Raw genomic sequence first — 21,338 nt, 5'->3', positions numbered from 1 at the left:
TCTCTGATACCTATTCACAGACTTTTGGTTCAGAATGAAAATGCACAGGACGTACAGCCTCTTCCTAGAATATTCACTATTTTCCTTTTGCTATTTAAGAATAGGAAGTGTATTAATTTAAAGCAAATGTCCACAGAAAGCACATCATCCTCCAGGTAATTTGGTCATATCTACCAAATTCTAAAGCGAGGAGGGAATTCTGGGAAGATGGAGGAAGTAGTAGCATAGCTTTGAATGCCCCCGATCCCTTCCCCAAAACAAAGTAACTAGGTAGCAAAACTCAAAAGCCTTGAAAATATTTACAGTAAAGCTAGGTGACAAATTAGCTCCATGAATATCAAAATATCAATGAAAGGGGATAGCCAGAAGACCTGCATGTTACCAGCACCTGTGCAGGAGGAAGCAGAGAAATCCAAGAGAAACAGCGTATCCGAAAGATCTGGGGACAGGAAAGTTCAACAATAGCTGAGGGGTATTCACTGGAAAGCATTGTGGGCTCATGTGACAACAACCCTGAGTTCTTCAACAGAGAAACTGCATGGAAAAGAAACGTTTGGAAGGGAAAACTGCATATTTAAAGAGATTTAAAAGATAATCAAAAGTTTTCTTAATGGACAAAACTAAACTATCATGTTTATGGATGCCACTTGGGTGGTAAAACCACAAAAAAAATAGAAGGAAGTGATTTCTATAAAAGTCAGAATAGTGGTTATTTTCAGGGAGGGAGGGAATTTTGATCACAGAGCATATGGAGGGCTTCTTTCGTTGCTGACAAAGGTCTGTTTCTTGATCTGGGTGATGGGTAAAGGGGCCTTGCCTTATAACAATCCATTAAGCTCTGCATTTACTTTGTTTGGTTTTCTGTATTTGTATTTTATAATAAAAAGAGGCTTTAAAAATTTTAAATGCACATATCCTTTGTCCTAGCAATTCCACTGCAAGGGATTTGTCTGTAAGATATACTCACCAAAGTATGCAAAGATAGGCATGCCCATTGCATTACTGTTTGAAATTGCCAAAAAGTTGGGGGTGGTGGGGGTGGAAATGAATGTCTGTTAGGTGGGAACTCTGAATAAATTATGATACAGCCAGCCATATGACAGAACACTATGCAGTCAAGAAAAAAAATGAGATGGATCTGGTCTATGGGTTCCCAGACATATCATTAAGTTTTTAGAAGAGAGAGGTATACAACAATATTACTGTGATCCCTTGTGTGTAAATACACACAGAGACACACATTGCATTTGCATTTAAAATGTTTGGAAGAATAAGAAACAGTTAAATTCTTTACCTTTAAAGTTGAGGTGGGACTAGGGATGGAGTCAAAGGGTGAGAATTCACTTGTCATTTTATATGCTTTTATACTTTTCAAAAGTATGTATATATTTTACTTTTATAATTTTTAAAAAGCTGATGCCTTGATTGCAGTCTTGTGAGAGGCCCTGAGTGGGAGAAACCAGCTAAGCTGTACCTGGATTCCTGACAGAAAGAAACTATAAGATAATAAATATTGTTGTAAGCTCTCAGTTTGGGGATATTTGTTACACAGCAACATAGAATTAATACGGTTGACTAAATCCCATCCCTTTTGGAAGTAGACCACCTAAGGAAAGACACTTGCCTTTGGGAGAATATCTGGCACATCGGGTGGATGTAGTAAAGTCATGATGGTTTGTTTTTTAGCAAATGTCCTCACCTGTGCCACTTTGTTTGGTTTCAACCCTTCCAGTGACGTGACCTTATCTGTGAAGGCTTAGTTCAAAATGGGCTTTCTTTACAAATTCATTTTGTTTTCTGGCATTGAGTTTTTTCAGTCTCATATTAAAAAAAAAATAACTATTTATTTATGTATTTTTGGCTGTGTTGGGTCTTCGTTGCTGCTCGCGTGCTTTCTCTAGTTGTGGCGAGCAGGGGCTACTCTTCGTTGCGGTGCGTGGGCTTCTCATTGCAGTGGCTTCTCTTGTTGTGGAGCACAGGCACTAGGCATGTGGGCTTCAGTAGTTGTGGCTCACGGGCTCTAGAGCGCAGGCTCAATAGTTGTGAGGCGTGGGCTTTGTTGCTCCATGGCATGTGGGATCTTCCCGGACCAGGGCTCGAACCCATGTCTCCTGCATTGGCAGGCGGATTCTTAACCACTGCGCCACCAAGGAAGTCCCTCAATCTCATTTTTAATTTGAAAACTGCAATTTGAAAGTGATTTAGTTAAGAATCATCCCAGACTCCAATTTATTACTCTATACACTTATTATTTTCTGTCCTTGACTGCTTTTCTCCATTGTCTGCATTCTTCTACCTTTCTTTAAAGTTTTTCTTAATTCTTTCAGCTCTTGGATGGAGCATAAGAATCTACTTGAGTAAGATCTCATATTATTTCCACATTTCAACATTTTTTCTTTTCTTTTTCTGGCTGGAACTGCATTTTTTATATTATAGTCATTGCTCTGAAAGCTTGTGCATGATTTCCTTTTATTTCTCATTTAATTAAAAAAGAAGGAATAAATTCTACTTTAAGAGATAGACCATATGACCACATTTAGTAGTGGGAGAACAATATTTGCATTATTTTTTGCAGAATTGTCAGAATACTTGTTCTTTGAACAACATAAGGAATCCAGATTTAGGAGGCCTGAAATTAGAGGGGTGCTCTTCCCTCCTCTCCCCACCACGTCTCAGAATGGCAATTCCTCAGCTATATGGGAGAATTTAGAAAGATAAGTGGAAAGGGAAGATTTCTGAATACCGTTTTATGTTGTTTACCAAGTTCTGAGAAAGCCTATTTGGCATGAAACACAAAGGGATCCAAAGATTATTTTGACTGAATCAAGATTATAGGCTCTCTGGGACTTCCCTGGTGGTCCAGTGATAAAGAATCCGCCTTCCCAGGGAGATCAGCTCAGTGCTTTGTGACCACGTAGAGGGGTGGGATAGGGAGGGTGGGAGGGAGGGAGATGCAAGAGGGAAGAGATATGGGAACATATGTATATGTATAACTGATTCACTTTGTTATAAAGCAGCAACTAACACACCATTGTAAAGCAATTGTACTCCAATAAAGATGTAAAAAAAAAAAAAAGTGCAAGACAGACTCAGATAAGGGCTACATTAAAATATTCAATCCAGCCATGGAAAGACAGATGACAATATGCTGGTAGTATTTATCTCTGGTAGGATCATGTTTTATCTACACTTTGGTATATCATATGTATACTTTATATTTTCCAGGATCCCTACCATAATTATGCATTACTTTAGGAAAAAATGTCTATTATTAAAGGCTATGACAGTCCAAAATGATGATTCAGTTATGAATAAAACAGGACTCATGAATATAATATGTACTACAAAAACAAAAACAAAACCAATCCGCCTTCCAATGCAGGAGATGTGGGTTCGATCCCTGGTTGGGGAACTAAGATCCCACATGCCGCAGGGCAACTAAGCCTGCAGGCCACAACTACTGAGCTCGCGTGCCTCAATGACAGAGCCCGCGTGCCACAAACTACAGAGCCCACGTGCCCTGGAGCCCACGTGCCACAACTAGAGAGAGAAAACCTGCACACAACTAGAGAGAAACCCACGTGCCACAACTAGAGAGAAACCCGTGTGCCACAATGAAGAGCCCATGCCACAACGAAGGATCCCGCATGCCTCAACTAAGACCTGATGCAGCCAAAAAAATAAATTAATTTTAAAAAAATGAACAATGCATTAAAGACAGTTAAAGCATTAAAAAGAAAAGATTTTAGGCTCTCTAAGTTACAAATAATAATAATAACAAAACAAACAAAAAAATACATCACTTTTCCTTCTAAAATATTTAAAGAGAGATGCACGCAATGTGAGGAAAATGGCCTTAGAAGAGCATAGCAATATATGTCTTCTACCACAAAAAAACACACATGAGATCATGTCAAATAAGAGATCAAAAAAGCTGGCAACCAATCCTGCAAGGTTTTTACTTGCACTAAGTATTTTACCCCTTTCTAAGTGTAGCACAGACCTGACATAGTAAACGTACTCTTCACCAATCAAACCACAGGGGCAACAACAACAAAGACATGCATAAAAAATTTGTTAAATTTTATTTTGTTCGTTTGTTTAATTAGCACATGGCCCCAGAGAAGCTAACCGAAGACTCAGTCCTCAATTCAGACATCAGATATGGTACTTGAAGAAGAAAGATACTCCTTTCCAACCTAGAAGAAAATATTCAAGGATTTGGGAGAGAGCATATGATATTTTGCAAGGTGCCACCAGTCTTTCTCAATAAAATATCACCAGTGAAAAAACATGGAGGCCAGAAAGGGCTGGTGAGGGAGAAGTATGACAAGGAGGGCTGGCAAGAGTAAACCCTTGGTGAATTCAACCCAAGGGAAAATACAGAGAGAGAACATAAGTGAGTATTTCTCAAAAGTTTTTCTCACCAAATTCCTTTCATTTTAGAGTTGAGGAAACTGAAACATGGGCATAATGACCAAAGGCATACAACTAGTAACTGACAGAGCTGGCTCTTTCTACTATATCACAGTGCCTCTTCACGTTCCTAATTTCCTACCTCTGTTCTATTCTAAATTGCCCTTGTCAATTGGCATTAAAGTCTCTGCACCTAGTGTTTTAGACATATTCGGAAACTTTTTTAAACACGTTGATTCATTCATTCAGGGCTGAATTATTTGTGACAGCAGTAACAACTCAACCCTGGGGCGTATCCAACAAGGTGAGGGATTCAGGAATCAATCATGTTGTGTTCCATTCTTCCAGGCTCTCGATATTTTCACAGAAGAGAAATCAGTTTCCTGAGAGTGCACAAGCCCCAAAAAGCCATCATAAGGGTGTCTGTGGAGAAAAGAAGGCAAAGTCCCATGGGTCCAGCCCTCCACAATCATCCTTAGAATGACCTTGGGGAACCTGATTCCTCCTTTGGCAAGGATGTATGTGGATTGGGTGATTTGGGAAAGGCAGGTTAACGAGCTATATGTATGTAGTTAAGTCTTTGGTCCTTCTTAGCATCAGCTGGCATGACCATGTCCTTGTCGCACTGCCTCTGAGAGCCACTGCCTCTAGGCAGGGAGAGGAAGAGGGAGTGATATTGCCTCTAACTTTGAGAGTAACCATTACCGTGTCAGTGTGCAAATGACATGTTCCAACAGGCAGGGTAGGAGTGCACAGGATTGTCTACCTATCTTGTATATTATAGGCATGGTCTAATTCTTCCTCATATTCTTTCTTCTAATAATGAATTGTGAGAGAACAGGATGTACTGTTGTGCTTTATAATTCAGGAAGACAATACAGGTATTGGCTAACATTGACATGATCAGCTGCTTTTTAAATTTTTTTTTAAAGCCAGTCTGGCAGAAAAGCATTGGCCTATTGTGGGAGTTGCGTTGGCCCTTCCAACACTTTTCAGTCCAGTCCATCAATCAGCAGCAGAATTGCCAAGAGAACACATTACTACGCTGTAGCTCAAAAAGGTCTGTGGTTGTGAGTGGGTTGACTGGGAACAAAGTTATATCATTCCAGTTCTGATTGATTAATGCTGAAGTCCTTGCTAAATAATGATTACCAGTCCCAGTCTCCACAAATCATTCAGTGGTGAATAAGGACTAAGTTAAACAAACTTGGGCCTGTGAACACAGATTCTTCTTGCAGTGGGGGGCAGAGGTGTAGAGATGGTAGGAGAGGGGAAAGAAAAATCTAGATTTGACTGAATAAGCGAAGAAAAAACAACTGCAGTCTGGGTTCTCATGGCACCTTGGGCACTTCCCTTCCTCCTGCTGTTGCCTTGTCCCTATCTCTGCATTCGCCATTTCTCTGCAGTCAGATTACCTCCAAATGGTACCACCATAGTCACTCCCTTCTATCACCCTTGGCTCTTTCCTTACAGATGCCCATTACTAGCCAGATGGAGTTATTGCCTAGTCAAATGGTTTAAACCTCCCCTCTCTGAAGGCTTTTCTACCCAAATTCTCCAACTCCCCCCAATTCCTTCCAATTACTTGTTTCTAGCAAAGTACATTCCAAGTCATTCCCTTTGTCTCTTTCTCCCAATTTCTCTTCTTTTTCACTCCCATATCCAAGTATGCTCATGAGTGGAAAGATAGCATTCTTCTGCTTCGGTTAGATGGCCTTTTCAAAAATGCTTAGTGTATTTCCACCAATCCTGGACATGGAGTAGGTAGGGTATTAGAGTTGCAAGAATATTTTGGACAATATCAAATTTAAATATTGCTTTTCTGTTTGGGGTTCTTTGAGACATATCCAAACAATAATGGGGAAAATATTTTTTCAGTTTTCTGTAAGCTCTGGTTGCTTCAGTGTCAGCAGTCTCAAGTGCTGCTTCTTGCCAGCTTTCCATTTGGTAGAAGGTGCTTCCTAAAGATGAACTTCTGTGAAGTCAGGACCAGCATAGACTGAGCCAAATCACGGTTAAAACGCTTGCTGGCTGCTCCTGTTGCCAGTATAGTTCTGTGTTTCCACTTGTTGGAAAGCTATCTGCCTATCAATGTTTACAAACGCCAGTACCTTTTGTTATAACAAACTCACAGTGTTCCTCTTCAAGAATGCCAGCATTCGTAATTTTTAAGCCTCCAACTTTGAAGAAATGGAAGCCTCTGAATTTCTCTGCATTTAAAAGTAGAAATGGTAATATTACATAGCTAGAAATTTCTGTAAAATGGATTGGCAATAATGTTATTTATGCTTTCAAAAATAGGGTTCTTCTAAATTTGTGCCTGTGTATCAGTCACAAGCTAATAAATTCTTTGACTTTAAACGACTTTCTTTCTTGTCCTAGAAATCCTGAATAATTGCTACGATGTAGACATTTACAGAAGTTTGACTTGAGACAAAATGTTTCAAAACTCAGGTAGATGTAAATTATAATTTATTACTGGCAGGAAAACACTTAGTTCCAACATCTCTGACTGGAAAATTTTTGAATTTTCTAGATATGACAAATAAAGATTTATGAGGTATGATTTCACAGAAGAAAAAGCATTTTGATGAAAACTTTTTTTGGTAGGTAAAATAGGAAATCACAAGAGTAACCAGGATGAACTTCAGTGGAAATCATCTGTGAACTTAATTGATCAAATGAAATCCATTAAACTCTGGGAAACTAAACATACATGTTTATTATTTAGTTTCTGGTATTGAGTCCTTTCCATTTCCCTACAGAGTTGTTTGTGGGATCTATTATTTGGAAAACATGCTATTTTAACTTGAGTTGTCAATAACTTGATCCTAGTAATTTGGTAGAAAGGGCATTAGATTAGGAACCAGATGGCCAGGGTTTCATTCTCACTCTGCTACTCACCGAGTTTGTGACTCTGGACATCTCTCTTCCATACTTTGGACCTCTGTCTTCTCATCTGTTCGACAATAAGAAAAAATACCTGATCTTGTTGCCTCTTAATGTTGTTGTGAGGATCAAAAAAGGTCCTAGTTGTTAAATCATTTTGAAACTATAAAGTGCTATATAATATAAGGCAGTCTACAGTCTACTCATTATCACCTCAGAATTCCTCTCAGATTACATTGCCTCAAATGCATTATTTAGCAAAAGCACAAACTTGGATACCATATGGAGTCCCTGTTGACACTGCAGATGTTGGTTAATTTTAGATTCTAAAAGAACAAAAGAACAGAAGCACCACCAAGCAAATTAGCCTCTCTTTAGCTTTTTCTTCGAAATCTCCTATTATACAAATACCAAACTAAAACTGGCATGCTAAATATTATAGAAAATTACATCATTTGAAGCATTGAAATTCTGTATATCCAAGCCTTTTTGCAGTTTATTTTTGCAGGAGTTTATCCCCTTCAAAGCACATCACCAATGAATTTAATGCTATAAGATTAATTATGGTTATTTCTTTGAGGACCAAGCAAGAGGATTTTAATCTTAAACTTTAACCTCAAATAGCACAGAGACAGGGGAAACATAAAAGTTTCAGAAGAGTCACAAAAAGACATGCAATCCATTTTGGTGGTCATAGTCTCTCTTGAACTAATGGAAAACTGAACTAAGCTCAGCTAGCCTTGGGTTCTGATTCTGAAGGTTCGTATTTACGAGTGGGAATTTCCTTGTAGGACAGGTGTGACAGACTTGCACATACTCATGACAACTGCTTTTACAGCCTCATCAGTTTGGGAAGACCTGTTCTGCTCACGTGTGCCATCTGTAAGACATCTCTTTACATTTTGTCAAATCTGACTCCCTGCTTACACATGCACCAGCAAGAGGTGTTTTTGTAAAATATATAGATGGCATCTGTCTTTCTATCTCTTGTTTGTATACCACCCACTAACAAAAAATATCCTGGAACAAGCTGAGCATTCTGTAAGTGTCTTGAAATTATTTATATTATAAATATATAATGATTATATATATATATATATATATATATATATATATATATATATATATATATATATAAAGGCCCAGTTGATATTCTAAACCTAGATTTTTACTTTTTATTTTAGAGGATAATCAATGTCCCCAAATTGTTCACTAAGTCTTAGTGCCTTGAGATATTGACAGACTATCATTTTAATTAGAAAAAATTTTCAAACTCAGGCCATAAATGTTTCACCTACAAGACACTTGCTCCTCTAAAAGAGGCAAAATTTTCAAAGTATGTTTCAACCTATCTTTTAGTGATTGGGTGGATACTATACGATATTTCAAAATATGCTCTCATGTGGATTAGAAACATTAAAAGCAAATCCAAAGAGTAGATTTTATGACACAGCTTATTACGGATGCAGTCTAGGCTGATTATTTTCGTATTAAGTATACTATTAATCACCTCCCTCTCCTGCCCATATGCTACCTCTTTTAGCACAAAATGCCTAACAAGATGGGTGCAACTTGATTCTACGTTACATAGTTCTGTCAAACTGGAACAAAATTTTAACTCCCCCAAGTATTTTCTCCTTGTGAAGGACTTTGGATTACTGCAGATGATTACAGGCCTAAACCAGAAATGGATTCAAACAACTCTCATTCACTGCTGAAACTGAACTGGAACTGACCCCCAAAATAAATTGGCTTAATTCCCTATAAGAGGAATATGAATCAGGTTGCCATCTGTTCCCTTCTTTCTTTAACTTCACCAGTGGGCTGGGTTTAAACATAGAACTGGAGGAGTCTTTAGGGGAAGGGGAAGAGAATTCTGGTTTGGTGTCTAGACAGGTATGCTGCAAGGGTAGATTCACTCTAGATGCAAGAAGAAAGGAGTCTGTGTATTAGCTGGGGAAATCATGTAATTTGGCAAACCGTGGGAACAACGTGAGTTTAATTTGTCTAATTTTGTTTGAAGATGTTGCATCAACTAAAAATCCTTTGCTCTCCGGAGGTGAAAAACATAATCCAAAGTAGTTTAGTCAAAAAGGTAAATTTACTGGCTCGTGTAACTGAATAATTTAGAGTATCTGGTTCAGGTGAAGCTTGATCCAGGGCTCAAACAGTATGACCTAGGACTTGGTTTCTCTCTCTCCATTTCTCAATTCAGCATCTTCAACATTGACTCCATTCTTGGGCAATCTCTCACCTCGTGAACCCAATATGGATCCAAGCTGCTACTTACCTCTAGGTTCAAATCCAGAGCCAACTTTTCTAGTAGATCTAGAATGGATCACTGTGACCAGGGGAATAGGATATACTGATGACCTAGACCAAGGTCACATGTTTCACCCCTGAGGCATGGGGGTAGAGATATTGCTATTCTCCCCAAGCCCTGAGAGTATGGAGGACCAGAGTCCCCAGAACAAAATTAGAGTATGGTCAGTAGAACTGATGTTCTCTACGAATACTCGGGGACCAGATGCACAAATAATTTTATCGAGTATTATTCCTCACTTAAGCAGGAATTCTGGCTATCTCCTAAAGACAGAGTCCAAGTCTTACCAACTGAAGAGAAAAAAGGAGAATGTATGATTGACATTTCCTAATGTTCACATAGAAGAGTTAGTGCTTAATGAAAACTTGAAGGATAAATATTGCAAATAGAGAAACCAAAATATATGAGAAGGAATTTTAAAATTAATTAATTTAAAAACAAAAAAGGGGGGGGGGCGTAATGGCCAAAAGAGAGACTATAGAATCCTCACTTGAGACATTTAAAAAATTGAAGATAGTTTCAGTTAGAGCTGGGACTAGATACTCTTCAGAGATATTGTACACTTCTAGTTCTACAATTTGTAGATTTTGTGATTTCTGAGGAAGAGAGCTTTAGAGCTAAGGAAAGCTTTCTAGATGGCTGTTGGCTGAAACTTGTCAATTTCATGGGGTTTTTTTTCTTTTAATAAATTTATTTATTTATTTATTTTTGGCTGTGTTGGGTCTTCGTTGCTACACGCTTTCTCTAGTTGCTACACCCTTTCTCTAGTTGCGGCGAGTGGGGGCTACTCTTAGTTGCAGTATGCGGGCTTCTCATTGCGGTGGCTTATCTGGTCGCGGAGCATGGGCTCTAGGTGTGCAGGCTTCAGTAGTTGTGGCACACGGGCTCAGTAGTTGTGGCTCGCAGGCTCTAGAGTGCAGGCTCAGTAATCATAGCCCACGGGCTTAGTTGCTCTGTGGCATGTGGGATCTTCCTGGACCAGGGCTCGAACCCATGTCCCCTGCATTGGCAGGTGGATTCTTAACCACTGCACCACCATGGAAGTCCCTCATGGTTTGTTTTTAAATACTTCCTTTCATGCTACAATTAAAACGAACAAGCAAATTAACAAACCTCCCCACACATAAAATGGAACCAAAGAGAAGTTCTATGTGGAAAGATAATTTTATTTTCTAATAATGATAGTAATATGGACGGGCTATCTTCTTAAGATGTATACATATATTTTTTAAGTGGCAGCTCTCACTGACACGTTACTTGTACATATTTCTACATCTGTATATGCTCTCCTAAATATTTCATGTCAATTAAGTGCCCTAGGATTCTTCCATCCTGGTCTCATGTGTCTGGAATCTAATAAATAAGAAAAAGTATGGGTGGTGGCTAGTGTAAAGACAGGATACTTACTCTACATGGCTCAGTTATAAAGCACATTTACCGAAGTCTACCCATTTCACCAAGGCATTAAACCTATTTTCCAAAAGCAACTATGGAAAACTGAAGAATTATAAAGAGAAATGTAAATGGGGTGCTAATAAAAAATGGCTGAAGGATATTTGACCCTGGGGCTAGGGTAGCACTAGAGCTCTTTGGGGCAGTGCATACCTTACAAGTTCTCAACTCCAAACCCATCAATCCCATCTGAGACTTCATTCTAGAGATGCTTCTATAGGTTGAATTAAGAAAACTCAAGTATTTTCTAGAGCTTAAAATTCATTAACTGGGGCATAATCAAGCTGAGTTTTATTCTCTTTTTTCTTCTTTTTTAAAACATTATGCCAGCTATTACTGGTTGCAGGAGAAAGATTAAATATTTAAAAAATTTCCTTTTTGGGGCTTCCCTAGTGGCACAGTGGTTAAGAATCCACCCGCCAGTGCAGGGGACACGGGTTCGAGCCCTGGTCCGGGAAGACCCCACATGCCACAGAGCAGCTAAGACCGTGCACCACAACTATTGAGCCTGCGCTCTAGAGCCTGCGAGCCACAACTACTGAAGCCCGCGTGCCACAACTACTGAAGCCCGCGCACCTAGAGCCTGTGCTCCGCAACAAGAAGCCACTGCAGTGAGAAGCCCCCGCACCACAACAGAGTAGCCCCCGCTCGCCGCAACTAGAGAAAGCCCGTGCACAGCAATGAAGACCCAATGCAGCCAAAAATGAACAAATAAATAAATTTATTTTAAAAAATTCCTTTTTGGAAAAAATACAAGGATATAATTTACAGGCCAACGAATGAGGAACTATTCTTAATGGAACGTGAGAGTTAATCCTTGGAAAGCTAAGCTTCTACTTTGGAAATCTAGTCATACCACCTTAGAATATTCCTTTAGAAGATTTTATTAAAGTGTTTGGGAGACTTCTGGGGATTTATCCTACGGATAAAGCTGCAGACATACGTGTCAGGTTATTCATCACAGCATTGTTTGTAACAAATAGCAAAGATTGTAAACAGCCCAAGTGTTCATCAATAGGGGAATGGTTAAATAAACTGTAGTGTAATGCTATGCAGCTGTGTAAAAGAATGAGGATGCTCTCTTAGTACTGATATGAAAGATCTCCAAGAGACATTGTCAGAGGGAAAGCAAGATGCAGATCAGGAGATATAATATGCCACCTCTTGTGTAAGAAGGGAGGAAGAGAAGAAAGAAGAATTGCTTGTATTTGTGTGAAGAAACACTGTAAGGACACATGGGAAAACAATATAAATAGTTATCTTGACCTATGAGGGTGGGTGGGCATGGAGAATGGGGTGGAAGAAGCAAGGTGGGAGGGAGACTTTTCACCATATACCTTTTAATTTTGTTTTGATTTTTGAAACATGTGAATATATCAGCCGGTCAAATATCAAAAATTAAATAAATACCAGAAAGAAAAAAGCTTGAGAAAAGTCATTCAGGAGTCATATGGTAACCTCATAAAAGTTCCAGTTACAATTACAATAAAAAGAAGAAGAAATCTGAATTCATCGTCAACCAAAGGTCTACTGTTGGCCTGGTACGAGTAGGTGGGTACAGCAGAAGCTCAGACCATACTGATTCCCATTCCTGTTAGCTGAGCACCTTGCTTCTGTCCAGCATCTTTAACCTACTGGCTGTTTTTCCATATCCTTCCTTCCTCTTCTCTTAAAAAAAAAAATCCAAGATCCTGGAAGATGCTGCTGACAACTATGGAAAGTTATACATAAAGAGTTAAATTAAAGCTTTATCTAGAATGTGGATTGCTGCACATATTCACAAAAGCCATGAAAGTGCCCATTATCTTCCCAAGAGAGTAGGCCTCCTGGTTCACTTAGCTGGACTAGACTAGGGGCCAATGCAGGGGACACGGGAGCTCCTTCCTGACACTCTCAGTGGAGACTAGGGGCTCCTTCCTGACACTCTCAGTGCAGAGCTCTGACATTGTGCTTAAAACATCCCACAGAAATCACCGGGGTAGGAGGCAGACCTCCCCACTAGCCTGGGTTTTTTGAGAGCAAGTACTGTGTCTTAGTGGGCTTTGTATTCTCAAAGCCTAACACAGCGCCTCCGTAGGCACTCTGTCAACTCAGTAAACTGAACTTTTATCCACCTCACTGCTTAGCTCCTAATCCTAAGAGTGATCTTTAATGTCTTTCCCTCACTCACTGTCACTAAATCCATCAGTTAGACCGGTCAATTCTATCTGCCAAACATACACCCAAACCTACTACTCTTTACAATCTTCAGGCTACCGCCCTAATCCAGACCACCACCATCTCTAGGCTGGACCAAAATCACTAGGCCACTTTCTGATCCTCTCTCCCATCGCCCCCAGAACACATTCTCCATATGTAGTTAGGGAGATCCTTTTAAAAAACAATCAAATCATATCATACTCCTGCTTAAAATCCTTCAGAGCTTTCTATTACAATTAGAATACAATTTAAACTCTTTACCCTGCCCTTCCAAGCCCTGTCTGCTTCTTTGACTTCACCTCCTACCACTACCCCTCCCTTCCTCCACACCATGTCGGCCTTCTTTCAGTTCCTCACATCTACTTTGCCTTCTCCTGTCTCAGGGCCTCTGTCTGTGCTCTTCCCTCTGCCTGGAAGGCTATTCCTCCTTCCTTCTGTAGGATTGTCTCCTCATTACTGATGCTCAAAGGCCACTTTCTCAGGGAGGCTTTCTCTGACCACTCCTGTTTCATCAGCCCCACCCTCAACATTGTTCTATCTGTAGCACCTTTGACTCTACAGATTAACATCTTCATTTGTTGGTTTGTGCTTACCGTCCCCACTCTAATGTAAGTTCTGTGAAGGCTCTTGTTAGCCTCTGGATGACCAGTGCATAGAACAGGGCTGGCATTTAATGGCTCTAAAAAGTTTTTGTTGAATAAAAATAAAGGCATTTAAAATTAATCATGGATAGACTATATATTCCATTTCCTCAGAGACCTTTTGATGAAACTATTTAATTATAAAGGCAATAAACAATTATAAAAAGAAATGAGGATGTCATGATTGGCTTTTATATTGTACAAAGTAGGCTAAGAGAGTAAATGGAGAGAATATGATTCTGCAAGAAATGGTAACTTATGTCATAAACCAGTCTAGGCAACAGGCAGGTCTGAGCATTATGTTAGGTAGAAGGGATATAAAGATAACCAGATGCTGGTTTTGCACTCACGGAGCTCACAATATATCAGAAGATACAGCTTTGTTATTATAGCTCTAATATCTGTATAGTGCAAATCACATTCACATTTATAATTATTTCATTTAATCACCAGAAGAGTCTTATGAGGGGGTTATTATTATGTGTTATCCCAATTTTATAGATGAAATAACTGAGGTTCAGAGAGGTTATGTGACTTGCCTCAGATGCACAGCAAGTGGTGAATGAGATTTTTAAGTTAGACCCAGATCTTCTGACTCAGCTCTCCTGTTCTATTTCACCACTCTGTCTGTTCAGTGTGATAAATGTATGTGCAGCATGCTGTGGGAGGTCAAGTGTAACAAACAGAAAGACTATTTTTATCTGGAGAGGTCTGAGAAGACTTTACCGAGTAAAGTCATATAAATGGGGCTGTGAAAGTTGGAGGAGTTTCCCGGTGGAGGAAGAGGCACATTTCAGACAGAGATCTGAGAAAATGCACAGAAAGATGAAAATGTATAGCATGCTTTATGTGGCAGGGAGCAGAGGAATCCAGGAGGGGAGGTTGGGACCGTACGGTGAAAGATTTTCAGTGCCACTTTGTATGCAGTTGGGCAGTCTCTGAACGTAGAGGTTTTAAAGAGTCAGATCTGGGTTTTGAAAAGAAAATTAGAGTGGCAGGTCGAATGAATTGGATCATGAAGAAGCTAGTCAGGAGATTTTATGTTATCATGCAAGGGAGATGTGTCTGAATGAGGATACTGGAAATGGAAAGGACTGATTACAAAATGTTTGTGTGACGTAGAATCACTTTTTTGGGAGGTTGAAGAGAGGGAAGAGTGAAGATTATTTTTTAAATTTTCTAGCTTATATGACTCAGTAGATGACGACTACCTCAGCCAAATTGAAGAATACAGAAAAATGATTTGAGAAGGGAATTGGAAGTAGGAGATGGGAGTTTTCTTGTAGCTAAGATAAAGCACTTGCTTTATCTTTTCGTCCTGTTTGATTTGAGGTACCTGTGTGTAGTATCCAGGTAGATATGTCAAATAGGTAGCTAAAAGTATGGGCCTAGAATTTGAAAGCAAGGTTGAAGCTGGAAATCTAGATTTAGAGTAACCAAAATATAAGTTGTATTAAAATTCCAACTGCAAAAAGGGCACAAGGGAACTTTTTGGGGGTGATGTAAATTTTCTATTTCATGATTACAGTAGTGGTTACAAGGGTATATGTGTCTCAAAACAGATCAAACTGTACACTTTAAACAGGTTCATTTTATTGAATCTTAAACTCCTTGAAAAAAAAACCCACTAAAAATAGAAGTGAACTGCCTTGTACAACATAATGCTAAATAGTTTTTAAAAGTGTGTTAATCAATTGTTTTAGAAAAAATAAGAGAATGAGAAATTGTTCTACATACATCAGTTAAAAACAACTGAGAAGCAGCAGAGAAAGCTGCCATGGTTCCAGTTGTTTCAGAAGCCAGTGCCCAATGTGCCAGTTTATGGGCCATTTGGGAGTTCTCCATTCGAAAACTTATTCCCTCCCCAAACCACCCTCCTCCATCCTCAGCCCACCCTTGTACCACCTGGGTTGACTTCCTCATTTGGAAGAACTGAGATAATAAATGTACTTGAAGAATATAATATGACTCATCACTGAACAAGAAATCTTTCTCCTTATTGATTGATTTTAGGCTTATGGCCAATTTGGCCTCCTTGTTTGGCACCATTCCCTCAGCATCACTTCTGAATTGTCCTTTCAATGCTCAGCTTAAAATCTGTTTTGTTCAAAAAACCATTTTTAATTTGACAGAAGGAGGTGGTATCTGATACCTATATTCATCTCCCAGTGTGGACACATCTACCATGAGTATACAGTCACCAAATTTGCATATTTATGTTAGAATCTCAGTTCTGTCACTAAGTCTTTGAGACCTGGAAGAAAATAAGGACGATAAAACCCACCTTGCAGGGTGGTGTGGATCAAGTCAGTTAGCATATGTGAAAATGCCAAGTATGGCATTGAGTAGGCGCTCAATAAAAGGCAGATGCCTTGTCAAGCCTGACTATATTTGCTGAATTATTTAGTCTGTATTATAAGTTTCTTGAAAGTAAAAGCACTCTTTTCTGCACTCTGTACTCCCACCCTAACTAATACATCCTCTGGAGACATTGTAGAATGATGTTTAGAAAGCTGGCAGGTCAAGGATAAAGTTGAAAAAGATTTACACAATAAATATGTAGATGAGAAGAGATCATTCAGGGGACATGGAAAAAAGGAACTCCATTTAGAGGTGGTGGCAAGGTCTTTCTTTACATTTCCTCTTTTCATTCATTTAAAATTTTATCTTGCCAAAAAGAGGGGACAGAAGGTTTCATTTTGATGAGCGGAGCTGCAGGACTGTGTGCCAATACACCTGGTATTGATTCATGCCAGCTGGGAGAGGAGCTTGGCTTCTCTGTGTTTTACTACTGTGGTTTTCTGGGCTGGGCAGCTGGGTGCCTAATAATGATAAAAACCATAATAATACTTCATAATTACGCACCGCCCTTTGCCAGAACTTGGGTTTAATTACAATGACTGTGACGGAACTGGCATCATCTCATTCCCTGTTGGGGTGCAATACCCAAGGGCCTGGAAATAGAGTCAAGTGGCAACTGCAATCCTTCTCCTGCAGAGCCTCTCCTGGCAATTCACCCAGAGTGCTCTGGGTTTGAAGCTCGTCATCAGAAACAAAGAATACTTTTAAATTGCCCACATGTACTGGGCACTGTCAAGTAAAGTAGTGCTTATGATGCAACTCCTGCGCGACATGGGGCACAGCATCATGGAATCCCAGGCCTGGAAGGGACCAACAGAGGTAATCTCATTCATTATTACCCTGCCCCCTGCCATGAGGCATAACTGCCTCTACACTCTAATAGATGAGCTCACTGACCTTCCACTCTGATTGAGCTGGAGATGCTTCTGTGGCAGCCTGATTCAGGGGTCAGGGGATTCACCAGTTCATTTCAACATGCATTTTGTGAGCACCTATTCTGAGCCAAGGCCCTGTGGAGGCATAAAAATGTATAAGGTGTGATCCCTGCCCTCAAAGTAGCTTATCTCCTAGTTGGGGGATTTGTATTAAGGCAGCTGTAACATATAGATAGGGGGAAGTCCTGGCAGATGAAAGGAAAGAAAATCACTCCAGTTGAAAGGATCAGGGCTATCTTTTCTTCAAGAATAAGAGGAAAGGATGAGAAGGTATTGAGCAGGGTGGGGAGGCCGAGGGGCATGGGGGAGCGGGGCGGGGGAGATTGAGGTGAAGAGCTGGGCAACAACTTCGGGAGGTTCTTGCCGGTTTCCCTGTTTTTCTGGGGCGGGGGGAGATCTTTATAGCACATATCACCCCTGAATTATTTTTTTCCTTAAGAAATATAGCTTATTTATTTTATTTTTAAAATTTTTATTGAAGTATAGTTGTTTTACAATGTTGTGTTAGTTTCTTCTGTACAGCAAAGTGAATCAGCTATACATATACAAAAATCACCTCTTTTTTGGATTTCCTTCCCATTTAGGTCACCACAGTGCACTAAGTAGAGCTCCCTGTGCTATACAGTATGTTCTCATTAGTTATCTATTTTATATATAATATCAATAATGGGTATGTGTCAATCCCAATCTCCCGATTCCTCCCACCACCACCCCCTTACCCCCTTGGTATCCATACATTTGTTCTCTACATCTGTGTCTTTATTTCTGCTTTGCAAATTAAGATCATCTGTACCATTTTTCTAGATTCCACAAATATGAGTTAATATATGATATTTGTTTTTCTCTGACTTCACTCTGTACGATATTCTCTAGGTCCATCCACGTCTCTACAAATGACCCAATTTCGTTCCTCTTTATGGCTGAGTAATATTCCGTTGTATATAGTACCACATTTTCTTTATCCATTCCTCTGTTGATGGACATTTAGGTTGCTTTCATGTCCTGGCTATTGTAAATAGTGCTGCTATGAGCACTGGGGTATCATCCCTGAATTATTTATTTGCTACTTTACTCATATATGCTTTGTCTCACCCTACTCAGGAACTTTGTCCCTTTTGTTTACCACTATATCCTGAGCACCTCAAAAAATGCCTGGCACATTGTAAAATGCTTAGTAAATACTGGGCTAATGAATAAATGGCCCAGGTGAGGCAGTGGCTGTAGAAATTGAGACAAAAGGCATTTAGTAAATATAATCAGCATGATGAAGTTCAAAGGGGTAGGGAAGTGTTACAGCTGTGAGGGAGTAGCCTGGAGGACTGCTGGCAGATTCTGGTGTGCTTAAGTGAATGAATGGTAATGTTATCAAAGAAGATAAAGAACAGATGGGAAGGAGCAGGTTTGCGGTCTTCTTAGTAGGTATTTGTGTTCTGATTTGGATATGTCAAGATTAGATTCAAGTGGAGATATCCAAAAGCACTGAGGTATGCAGATAGGGATCTCATTAAAGGTACACTCAGCCATCAAAATGGTTAGACCACCTAGTATGCAGTAGAATGGCTATGCACCAACTGAGGATCAGATCCCGGGACTCTCTTAAAAAGCCAACACAGAACCGATTTATAAAGGTTAACTGAAGAGAAATACAATCTGAGGGTTTATGGTCTTAGGTAAACTGGGGTAAGGGGTACGTTGGGGAGGAGAAAAAGGATGTAGTCCATAGAATCAACTGCAAAAGAGATCATATAAGAACGAAAAAGTGATCCTTGAACTCGATCATATGGATGTCACTGGTAGCCTTAAGAGAAGCACTTTCAGTGGGTTAGTAAGGAGTATAATTTAGCCTGTACTGGAAGCATGAATTGAAATAAGGATGAGAACTAGACAGGGTCTCATAGTCAACTTTGTTTTGTTCTGTCTGGAGGCGTTGTAATACGATCAGGGGTATGTCTAACACAGAAGTGTTGGGTAAATTTGTGAATGACGACAAGGCTTCTGTAAGGCCAGATGGCCTGTCCTGGCGTCTGCACAATGCCTCAACTACGCTTTTATTCTTTCAGCCATTTCTAGGGCGGGGGCCCTTCCATACAAAGTGCAAGCAAAAAGTGGGAGACACTCCTCCATCTGATCATTGAGTCACGTTTATGACAGCTGGGAGTGGGGATGGGAATGCTTGAATTAAACGAAGTGCCCTGGTTCCCGTGGATCTTGGAATTTAGTAACAGGGAGGCTCCTTGCTGGAGGGAGCTAGGGAGACTCATTCACAGTTTCCGACCGGGCACTCACGCCCTCCATTCAACATTTTTCCTTTCCTTTTCCCTAACAGAGTTGAAACCAGGGACAAAGCTTTCCTGCTTCTCCCTCCTCAAGGTTGACCTTCCGCCCCCAAGCCCACCTCTGGACCTTCTCCGACCACGTGACCCTCTTCAGCCCCCGTGACTCGCCGCCGCCAACCCCTCCCCTTCGGCCGCAGCCCGCCTTATCCCGCCTCTCAAGCCCACGTGACCCCCTCTCTCCCACCTGACTGGCTCCTCCCTTTCCCCCGGGCCGGACCCGGCCGCCGTCGCAGCGGCCTGACTCCAAAATGGCAGCCGCGCACAGCGCGCACCCGAGCGGCCGGACCTCCCTGACTCCCGGGCCTCCCCGCTCTCGCTCCCTGCCTCCCTCCTTCGGCCCTCACCCACACGCCTTCGGATTGGCCGTTAGGAATCCCGCCCCTCCAGAGCCCCGTCTGCTATTGGTCACGGTAGGCTGCCCTTCAGAGAGGCGTGCCTCCGCCGCCCCCCGCCCCAGGAGGTATTTTCCATTCCGGTGGGGGTTGGGGGGAGGGGGGGAGGGGAAAAGGGTGAAGAGGGGGAGGTGGCCGGGGAAAGGGGTGGGGGCTTGGCGGGGGCATCCGGCGGAGCTGGGGTCTCCGGACTCCGTCCGGAGGAAGCGAGACTGCGCCCGCTCGGGCAGTCGGAGGGAACGGGACGGGACCGGCGGGCGGGCGGGCGGACTCGCCCTCTCGGTGACTGCGCCGTCCGGGCCCGTCCTGCCTGGCCGCAGGTGCCCCTGGATGAGGCCGCCCCGCGCGCCCCGACCGGTGAGTGTCCCCGGTGGCCCGGCCCTTGAGTGCTCCCTGGCCCCCGCACAGCCGTTAGCGGCCGCCTCTTCGGCCCCCGGTGCTTGCGCCCGGCGCAGTCCGCCTCCGGCCGGCGCCTCCACACCCCGGGCGGAGGCAGCGCCGGCCCTCTGGCCGAGAAGAGGACGACGGGCGGGGGACGGCGGACCCGGGCCGCGAGCCCCGTGCAGACCGTGCGGCGCGTAGTGGGAGCTTGCGCTCAGTGGGCTCTTGATGCATTTCGTTGAATTGTTTTTCTGGTTGGAGGAACGTAGGGCCCCTAAGAGGAAGGGGGTCGCTCCGGGCTAGCCGGAGGGCGTTCGTGATCTGGGTCGTGGTGAATCGGGGGGGAGGTCACCGGAGACTGTGGGGCATTTGCGCGCGTTGCAGGGGAGGGGGCACCCGCCAAGTCACTTGGGGCTCTAAGGCTCCGATCCGGGGGTCCTCAAGGTCGACGAGAAGAGAGGTTCATCCGGAGATGATAGAGGGAACTGGGGAGCTTGGATGGGGGAAGCGACTGGAGCACCTCCAGAGTTTAACCCGAGGTGGAAAGGGATGCGCAGGCAGGCGCTGGAAGACCCTCTGCAACTACTTGGGGTCCTAAGATTCTTTGGTGCTGGGATTTGGGGATTCAGGCAGCTGAAGCGAAATGACTTTCTGGAGAGGGAGTTGCATTTAAAAAAGGATGCTCAGAAACAGTTTAAGCACACAACTTGCTTGGTTCTGAACTTTGAGAGGCCGGGGTATTGGAGTCACGAGGTGATTTCTGACATTTTCTTTCGGCATTCCAACCAAAAGGTGGACCTTGGCAGTTATCTTTTATTTTAAAAGGTATGTATGCGTTCGATGGTGTTATACCAGTTAGTAGTTTTGCTGGAAATTCTCAAACTGCACCTTGAAATTCTTGTAGCAGCTTCTCCATCTGCTGAAGATCCTTTCTTCAGGTCTCTCCATCCATAGCAGTGGCTTACTTCCAATTTAACATTTAGACTGGACTGTATTATTACAGTTTGCTACTG

General features: G+C 41.8%; 1 protein-coding gene across 9 annotated transcripts in view; it reads left to right on the top strand.

The window, feature by feature from the left end:
• Positions 1-21,338, top strand: part of SOCS5 (suppressor of cytokine signaling 5) — a 130,821-nt gene that overhangs the window by 47,546 nt on the left and 61,937 nt on the right. For 3 of the 9 annotated variants that reach the window (XM_067703069.1, XM_067703071.1, XM_067703068.1), the window contains exon 1: positions 20,098-20,301. The exons of 2 other annotated variants lie outside the window; for them this stretch is intronic. The gene's annotated coding sequence lies outside the window, so the exon portion shown is untranslated. Of the gene's footprint in view, positions 1-19,773; positions 20,013-20,097; positions 20,302-20,503; positions 21,151-21,338 lie in introns of those variants that run through there. 4 more of the 9 variants (XM_067703074.1, XM_067703072.1, XM_067703075.1 and 1 more) reach the window with 3 other exon arrangements.

The sequence above is a fragment of the Pseudorca crassidens genome, chromosome 14 (assembly GCF_039906515.1).
Source record: "Pseudorca crassidens isolate mPseCra1 chromosome 14, mPseCra1.hap1, whole genome shotgun sequence".
Lineage (NCBI taxonomy): Eukaryota > Metazoa > Chordata > Mammalia > Artiodactyla > Delphinidae > Pseudorca > Pseudorca crassidens.
The sequence above is the reverse complement of the archived record's forward strand: the minus strand, read 5'-3'. Positions and strand labels throughout refer to the sequence as shown.